This window comes from Amaranthus tricolor, chromosome 5, assembly GCF_026212465.1.
Source record: "Amaranthus tricolor cultivar Red isolate AtriRed21 chromosome 5, ASM2621246v1, whole genome shotgun sequence".
Lineage (NCBI taxonomy): Eukaryota > Viridiplantae > Streptophyta > Magnoliopsida > Caryophyllales > Amaranthaceae > Amaranthus > Amaranthus tricolor.
The window spans coordinates 17,241,435-17,251,129 of record NC_080051.1 but is presented as its reverse complement, the minus strand read 5'-3'; the positions used below and the strand labels follow the sequence as shown (position 1 = coordinate 17,251,129).

The following is a 9,695-nucleotide window of genomic DNA, read 5'->3' as shown; positions in this document are numbered from 1 at the left end:
ATCTAAAAAATCATATTCTCTAGAAGAGGATTATGAGGATTGAGAAAAAGAAAAGGAGGCTTCATCAAAAAGGACATGTGCGGGAGAGAATAATCTTATAAGAGGAGAGATCATAGCACTTGTAACCACAATGCGAAGATGGATATCCCAAAAAGATACATGGAGATCAGCGAGGTTGTAATTTATGAATTTTTGTGGAAGAGATGAGAAGAAAACATAATAAACACCCAAAAACCCGAAGATGTGTATAGGTGGGAAATTTATGGTAAAGCAAGTGAGTAGGAGTTAAATGACCAAGTAACTTGGAGGGGAGAATGTTTAGGAGATTAGTAGAGGTATTCAAGGCGTGTGGCCAAAAATAAGAGGGAAGGGATGCATGATACAATAATGTACGAATGATATTATTTATTGTGCGAATTTTTCTTTCGGATTTTCCATTTTTGGATGAAGTTTGGGGGCAAGAGAAACAAAGAGAGATACCCCGAGTAGCACAAATATGGTGAAAATTTTTATTATCAAATTCACCCCATGATCACATTGAAAAGATTTGATATTAAGCTCAAATTGAGTATTGAAAAAGAGTTAAATTGCACAAAAATATCATACACTTGAGACTTGCAAAATAACGGAAAAGTCCATAAAAAATTTGTATAATGATTAAGAAAGATGACATAGTATTTGTATTCCGAAGGGCTTGAAACGGGAGAAGACCATACATCACTATAAATAATAGCAAAAGGTTTAGTACTCACAAATTGAGAATTAATAAAAGGTAATCTAAAAATTTTATCCAAAGGACAAGAATGACACACAAAAGATAGAGTTTTATTACATTGGATAAAATTAAAAGAATATAAGGAATGTAAAATGTCATTTCCCGAGTGACCTAAACGGGGATGCCAAATACTAGAAGACAAAAAAACGAATGTGAAGAGGACAAGATGGTAGCTCCATGTGTCGAATGGAAAGAATAAAGATTACCAATGCTATTAGACCGTAAGAGGATATTCCCCGTGCCCAATTCTTTCACTGAAAAACCAAAAGGATCAAATTCAACAGATGGTTTACTATCACAAGTAAACTTACGAATATGGATAAGATTTTTAATGAGTTTAGGGGCATGAAAGACGTTTTTGACAGTAAGGGAAGGATTAGAGGGAGAAAATGGGTAAATCACCGAGACCTTAAACCGGAATCATATTACCATTACCAACAATTATGTGATTATTATGATGATGCTTCAATGGAAAATACTTAAGAAAATCACCTTGAGAGTGAGTCATGTGGGAAGTAGCACCGGTATCTATGTAGAAATGTTCATCTGGAGAGGACAAGAGAGAATATGCAGAGCTTGATTGATATTCGTAGGAAAGTAATCCGGCGAGGAAGATGACCCGGTAAAGAAATTATGGGTTGAACGAGGCCCAAGGATACCCGGAGAGGAGTTGGTGGTGGAATGAATTTTAGGAGAAGCCATGAAGAAGCAAGAGAGGGGGCGGAGGTAAGGGTGGGGAACGTTGTCTTGGGGAGCAAGGAAGAAAGTAAAAAGGGTTGAAGAGAGGAAAAAGAATCTAAGCTCTTGATAGCATGATAGAATTAGTAGAATGATTGGTTGCCATTTCATTTCAAAATGAGAGAATAATTACAAGAGTAATCTTGAAGAGTAAGGAAACTAGCTACACGAGTAATCTTGAAGAATAAGGAAACTAGCTAATTACAAAATAATTACCAAAATGTAAAGATTTACATGATATGCACAATATTCTATTCTATTATGATATAATTGGTAGAATAATTGGTTGCCATTTGATTTCAAAATGAGAGAATAAATACAAGAGTAATCTTGGAGAGTAAGGAAACTTGTTACAAGAGTAATATTGAAGAGTGAGGAAACTCGCTAATTATAAAATAATTACCAAAATATAAAGATTTACAAGATATGCACAATATTCTATTCTATTATTCTTTATATAAGGAGCCTCATGAAGAAACAAAATCAACTAGTTAAAACATATCATATACTTCCTCCATTGCATTATACCTCATTTCTCCATACAAAGAGCCTTTTGAACATTCTTTGATTGTGAACGAGACTCTAGATATCTCATGTAAGGTGTATCATATTGGGATGAAGCCATCATTTCTCCATAAAATGCTCATGTAGTGTAACCTTATAAAAAACCACGACAACGAATATGATCATGTATAGTATCACAATCCAACCAATTTGTAAACAACACTTCACACATGGGCAACAAATGTCCCCCCTTCTTTAAGAGCAAAGTTGATGAAGGCTTGAGCACCAATTTTATAAGTTTCACTTCGAGTTGGAGTTTTTATCCATGTTTTATCTATTTCAATGTCTAATAACCAATTTTAATTTAAAAACTTGTACAACATCATAGCGACCATTGACTTATATTGTAATATAGTCAAGCAACATTAGTTTCTCCATCCAAATTCATATACATAAGATTCGTAAACAAAATGTAACCTACTAAAATAGAAGACTCCTAAACATATTCTTTTTTAGAATTATAAACACAAATTATGAACACTAATGCTAATCATAAGCCTGCCTTATCATTAGTGTTGGAGTTTTGGTGTGACTTGAGTGCACCATGGGTCGAGTTTAATGCTTGCTTGCTTGATCATGGTGTATGGGTCTACTTGAAGGTATGTAGATGATGAGGAAGTGCATTGAAAGATGTATACTTCTGCCTCATGTTTGTTGCTGCTGTTACATGAAGATCAGTAGCGTTCTGATCTGTCTGCTCGACCTTAGAGGAAACCACTCGACCAGCCCCTTATTGGCTCGACCAGGTCGAGCAAGAAGCAGGTCCAACCCCTGTTTCATTTTGCGACTTTCTGCCTGGGTAATTTATTAGGGTTGGGCCCTTTCCCATTCATTCCCATATGCTTCCATATATAAATAGTGAATGTAACTCACTACATTAGATGTATTCTAACCCTAAGCCAAACACAAACCCTTCTCTTTCTCTACTCTTCTTCTCTGAAGTGTAATCTCTCCATTGTATGAGTTCTTCAGAACTCTATTGATTATTCTCATAATACAAGCAAGCTAACCACCACCGAGGATGTAGCTTGCATTTGGTGAACCTTGTAAATCTTTATGTCTTTGTTTATTGCATTGTTTTTTATTGTTTTTCAATCCTAGTTTATTGAAGTATTTGTTTCATTACATAGAACACCTCTAGAGTGTTGTAGGCAGCTTAAATTCCAAAAGTACAATATTCTTTGGTGGATTTTTTTTAGATTTGCTACCACTAGCCTTTCGTAAAAGTTCGTTGCTACCATGTAGAATATCTCAAAAATAAATATGCATCCAAATGATAATATTATAGTTTTATAGGAATAAGTAACATATTTTCCACTCCAGAAATCCCATTCTCATTCCCATTTCAATTCACACCCAAATATGCAAGGATCAAATCATACATTATATCCTATCATACAATACTATAAAAATGTTGGAAAATTCCAAGTGTCATCCTTCAAGGAGGCATGACAAATGGAAAAACATTATTAGATGAGAATTGTTACATGGTTAATCTTTTTTTAGCAATAGTATGATTAAAATGGTAATTGAATAAATTAAAACATATAACAATATTAAAGGAGATAAATATACTAAAAATTTTAACTTAATCTTTTGTTTTAGGATGAGAAATAAGATAAAAAGATTGCGTATGCAAATATTTTGACTTAATTAACTCTTTTGTGAGAATATAATAATTATAAAGATTACCATAAGTTTATATTATTTGAAAAGTTAAATTAATATTAAATTATATATGATAGTATATGAACAAATATTTTGACTTGCTCTAACTATGACATAAATAATTTTAATACACATTTTTTAGATAAATGAATATGAAAATTGAATCAATTTTCATTCAAATGTATTTATATGGAAAGTTCAAATACATGTTTTATTATGTGTTTAGTTAATAACTATTTATAATCATTTATCATTTAATATTATTAATTTAATAAAACTAACTTATTTGTGTATTACACGTATACTTTAATAAAAATTAGTGATTAAAAACTAAAATTTTGTGCATGAATTAGATATATAAACTTGTATTGTTAAAAGCTTCTAATATAAATATTAAAAAGAAAAGATTTAGACATTATTATATTTCTCAAATATGTTGGTTTGGTAATACATAATGTTAATAAATGAATATGCGCTAATTTTTATTTTCAATGTCATTTACTAATATGAGACATTAAAACTTAATACAATTTCCAACTTTTTAATGGAATTTGTATAAATTAATATATTACATGTCCGTACATTATACAGGCAAACTAGTATAAATAATAGTTATCCTATTTATATAAGCAGCAATTCAACATCAGATGATTCAGAAGAAACACAAATACAAATCATAGATGAAAGAAGACAAAAAAGGATCATTTTCAATTGAAGGATGGGTTTGCCGATCTCGGATCAAACAGCAAGCACCCATAGATCGGTTTTCATCACAGCTGATAATTCTTCTAAATGGTCTCACAGATGTGGATGCTTATCTTCGACCTCAATCTTCTAACCAATGTGTTTGTAGTTTACCGATTTATTGTAGGAAAATTTAGATAGAAAAATAGTAAATTGATTTATTTTGAAAGAAAGTTAAGCAAATATGTAAAATCACTCTTTTTACTCATTGCCAAAAATTGATTACCTCAATGGGTATTTATAGTGATCAATTTTGGTTACAAGTTTATTTTTTCTAGCAAATTCTATGATTATATCTTAGATATTTATATTTTTTAATTTTTTAGTCTAATATTTTGATGTTTAATATTTTTAAAATCTTAGATTTTTTTAAATTATTTTAACCCTCCCCTGAATCTAAAAAATCTTAAACTATGAGTTGTCTTCTGAACTCGAAAAATCTATCAGTTGATATGGTTTCTGTCTGCGATCTTCTCCCCCGTCTTGCAGAACTGTAGTTTAATCTCTTTCTTGTCTACCAACTCTCAAATGTAATGATGTCGTATCTCGATGTGTTTTGATCTACTATGAAACACTGGATTCTTCGTCATTGCTATTGTTGACATGTTGTCTCTGAACATTGTAGTTGGTGTTTCTTGCTTATGTTGCAGATCGATCAATATCCTTCTGAGCCAGACTGCTTCACATGCTGCACTTGTTACTGCAATGTATTCTGCTTCTACTGATGATAAAGCTATCGTTGCCTGCTTTTTTAATGACCATGAAACCACCTTGGTTCCAAGCTGAAATATGTATCCGCTTGTGCTTTTTCTATCATCCACACTACTTATCGGTGTATCCTGTGAGCTTCAAATCTTTTTCAGTCTCATACATGATCCCATAGCTCTTCGTTCCCTTAATGTATATGAGAATCCTCTTTGTTGCTATTAGATGATCCTTACTCGGTTCATTCATGAACCTTGATACGATGCTGACAGCGTTGTCTGTATCTGGTCTTGTGTGTTAGATAAATGAGAGAACCAACCAGGCTTCGATACATTGCTCCGTCGACTTTTGGTTTGCCATCATTCTTTGATAACTTCTCATTATTTATCATTGGTGTAGCCAGTGATAACTTCTCATTACCTTGCGTCTTAATGTATAGTGAAGGTTCACTCGGACTCTTGATGAAACCATGCTGGAGAAGATAGTTATCGATATTGCTGTTCCACGCTCGAGGTGCTTGTTTGAGATCGTAAAGAACTTTTCAAAGGTGGTATACTTTTTCTTCTTGGCCTTTGATGACTTATGCCTACGGTTGCTCGACGTACACTTCTTCTTCGAGTTCTCCATTTAGAAATGCTGATTTGACATCGAGCTGAAAGATTGGTAGCTGATGTTGTGCTGCTAATGCCAGGACTGTTCTGATTGTCTCCATGCGGACAACTGAGGCATATGTTTCGTTGAAGTCGATTCCCGATAGTTGTACTTATCCCTTTGCAACGAGCCTTGCTTTGTACTTATTGATGGAGCCAGCATCGTTTTGCTTCACTTTGTACACCCACTTGAGTCCGATGACTTCCTTGTCTTGTGGCTTGTCTGCAAGCTCTCATGTGTAGTTCTTTTTGATCATTTTGATTTCTTCATTTATAGCCTCGATCCATGTTTCTTATTGTGCTGCTTCTTGAAATGTTTGTGGCTCACCAGAGAACAGAGCCATCATTGCTTGGTCACAATGGTAATCTTGTAGCCATGTTGGCTGTTGTCTATCCCGTGTTGATCTTCGGGCTTCTTGATGTTGAGGAGTCAAGCATCATGTTTGGCTTCCTAAGCTTGGGGATGATCTTGTACTTTAAGGTGTGCTAGGACTCGGAGATGATGGGTTTGTTGGTTGGTCTGCTCCGTCTTCTTCACTTGGATCTCTTGAGAGAGTATGTGTAACAACCCGAAACTAACCAACTGATTAAACCAGATTAATTTAAACTAATGCGGAAGCTTAATACTTATATCGGGCTATTAAGTTAATATAATCAATTACTCAACGAACTATATTATCCACTAAACATCTATCAAAGGATTTAAATATCAGAGTTTACAATAATGTTTGAAAGATGTAAAGAAATTACATTATAAGAATCATTTGAAACGATTTAAAATACATAAATTTCAGCAGAAAATCCAGCAAAGTTCTGTATGTAAAAATCGGATAAACCAAAATTTTTCCTTTTGACTTACAATCACTCTACAAGTTCAAAACCAACATTTCAAAATACCAACAAGTCAGTGGCACAAGCGCCAAAAATTCTAAAATCACATCACCTCATAAAGTGGAATCTTTTATCCAAAATAAGTGCTAAAATAATTTTACATAAAAAAAATTTCCTTTACTTACATTCCTTCATGTGATTAGTTGAGATAACTTTGTTGATTACTAATCTTTACGCTTTTAACTGCCACTGACTTTGTCAATCTCAATCTTCTCAAAATTTGTTTCCTATCAAGACAGGTTCAAAAAACAAAACCACATAGTCAGCTTATGCTGAGTACACATTTATATAGCTTAATTTTAGTACATAAAGCTATGGCAGAAAGGAAACATTAACTATATTTACACAAAATGAGTGACGTTGCTCTGTGCCCTGATTCTAGCCTTTATTTACTTGTAGTCAAACAAGTCGTGCTAAATTCCATACTATGATCCAACTACACATCTAGTAGGATATATTAATTATATCCTAAAAATCATTTTCTTTTGCAAACATACTACTTTATCAATGCCTCATAAAATCCTTTTCTTCTTTTACTGTTTTTTTTTAATCAAATATCTTTTTACTTTCTTTGCTAAAACATTTCCTTTCAAAGTCTAGAAATCATCAATCTAAGGAACATATAAAACTTTCTTTTCTATTTTCTTTACTAAAACTTTTTCTTTCCCCATCTTTCAGGAAAAACAATACTCACCCGGACCCTACCTTGTGTGGGATACTGGGAGTGTCCTTTACCTTTCATTATGTAGTTTCGAGACTCAAGAACAAACTTTCTATATTAGGAAGAATATCTTCCTATATTCGAATCAATCTCAGCTGATGTGAAATACATACCTTTGTATCCTTTTTCATAACTATAAAAGATTTGAGTAAGAAATTCAACATTTTCAATTAGAGCAAGACGACAAGCTTAGTCAATGCGATTTCTCAATGAAATCAAAATCTTCAATATAAACATATATGTGCTTAACAATAACTAACAATAGATTTGGCTTAATTAGCTAATGAGCTATACTTAACTTTGATTTTATGAAACAACAACCTTTTTATTCCAACTTTAATATAACTAATTCTTATATTTTACTTGCTCAAACCACCATTTATCCTTGATCACCAAAGAAACTTATATATTAACAATACTAAAACACTCTCTCGGTATGTTAAAATCAATATTAAGATTCATAATCAAATACTTAAATACCTGAAATTTTAAATTAAACCGAAAACTCAAAATGGGCATAACTTCCTTCTCACAGATTGTAATATAATTACATCTCATTCTACAAAGTCATGATCAAGTTCTACTTATTAATTTCATGTGCAACTTACCCATATAAGTTTCACATTTTCAACTCATAAATATTTCTACAATATATTCAAATACTAAATTAATCTCCAATTGATCAAGACTAACCCAAGAGCATTTCTAAATGTCACATTATAAAATTTCAAATCAAACACATAACTACTTAATTAATAACTAGAATGAATAACAACATCAAATAACGTATTTCAAGATTCAACAACTCTTAGCGGGAACAAGTAAACTTAATGTTATTCCTCATTTAAAACCCCAATTTAAAACAAGACCAACAAAAATCTCATCTTTCAATTTCAATCATCATTTTCTAATTTGATGCCAACAATATCAAACTTCCAACAATTTACAGCAATTTCTGCCAATACACACAAATTAAGCTCCATAAAGTTTAGCTTGATGAGTGTACCTTGAATATCAATATCTTCACATTAGATTCAGTTCACTAATTACTAATTTAATTCATGTCTTCATCTTCAATCTAATCAATTAAGACCCAACAATTACTAAACAATAACCCAAAGTTTAAATATAAGTTCCATGAAATTCCAAGACCCATCAACAACATCATTCATTCTAATTCAAGACTAGTAAACTACAAACTTACTAAAATTAATCCCATCACAATTCCATAACAACACCGTTAATCTTTAGTTCTTCTAATTTATAATTCTCCTAATTCATAGAGTATAAAGTAATAAATAATATCCCACAATTCAATTTAAACTCAATTAAATTCATTTTGGTGAGAGTGTACCTTAAGTGTTCAATCTTTTCATTTTCCATGGCAAATTTCTTCACACAATCTTCTTCCCTTCATTTAATTCTCAGGAAACAAAAAAAAAATTAAAACCCAAATTCAAATAAATTAAACTAGATTGACAATTTGTTTTTAATGGGTATACCTTATCAATGGAGAAGAGGACTAACAATTGATGGTAAGGTCAGCCACAGCTAGGGATGATCGACGCTATAGCTGGCAGCAGATGGACTGTTGCAGTTGACTGGTGTGGCGATGGCTTGGTGGCTCGCAAGTGACAGAAGAGCTAGTAGAAGGGAAGTTTAGAATTGAAAAGGAAAAATAAATAAGAATTTCATGATTTTGGGTTCCTTCCTATTCTAGAATACTTGAGTAGATAAGAATGTCACTTGGGTTTCTCACGTGAGCCCGATGACTATATTTTCTTTTTTTTATTTTTTTATTTCTATCTTTAATATTATGATATAATAATTATTATCATTATTGACTTCCTTACTACTAACTAGTTCTAATTTTATTACAATGGAGAAATGATAAATTGAGATTTAACCTTATTATTTAAAGAGTATTACTTTATTATTTTTTTTTAACTTAAACTTAAATAAATTTTATACTATATTATATTTTAATAATATATTTTTTTATTTACTATTTTTTTATTTACTTTTATAGCTTTATAAATAAATGCTATATGACTTCACCAAAATAATTCCAACTAAATAAGCCTTTATTCAATCTAATAATGTAAATATTAAATAAAACCTTAAAAACATTAAAGAAATTTCAAACGTTAATAATCTTAATTAATTATAATAATCTTAGTTTAAAACGATAATCAATGAGCTTAAAAATCACACGTCTTACAATCTTCTTCGCGAGCTT

The 9,695-nt window shown here is 31.7% G+C and overlaps 1 long non-coding RNA gene across 1 annotated transcript; it reads right to left on the bottom strand.

The window, feature by feature from the left end:
- Positions 1 to 4,822: 4,822 nt before the first annotated feature.
- On the bottom strand, positions 4,823 to 9,183 carry LOC130814297 (uncharacterized). Its single transcript, XR_009042357.1, has 4 exons — positions 8,959 to 9,183; positions 8,811 to 8,867; positions 6,861 to 6,962; positions 4,823 to 6,427 (listed from the first exon to the last, which is right to left on the bottom strand). It is a non-coding gene; the product is annotated as an uncharacterized LOC130814297 (long non-coding RNA).
- Between the last annotated feature and the right edge of the window lie 512 nt (positions 9,184 to 9,695).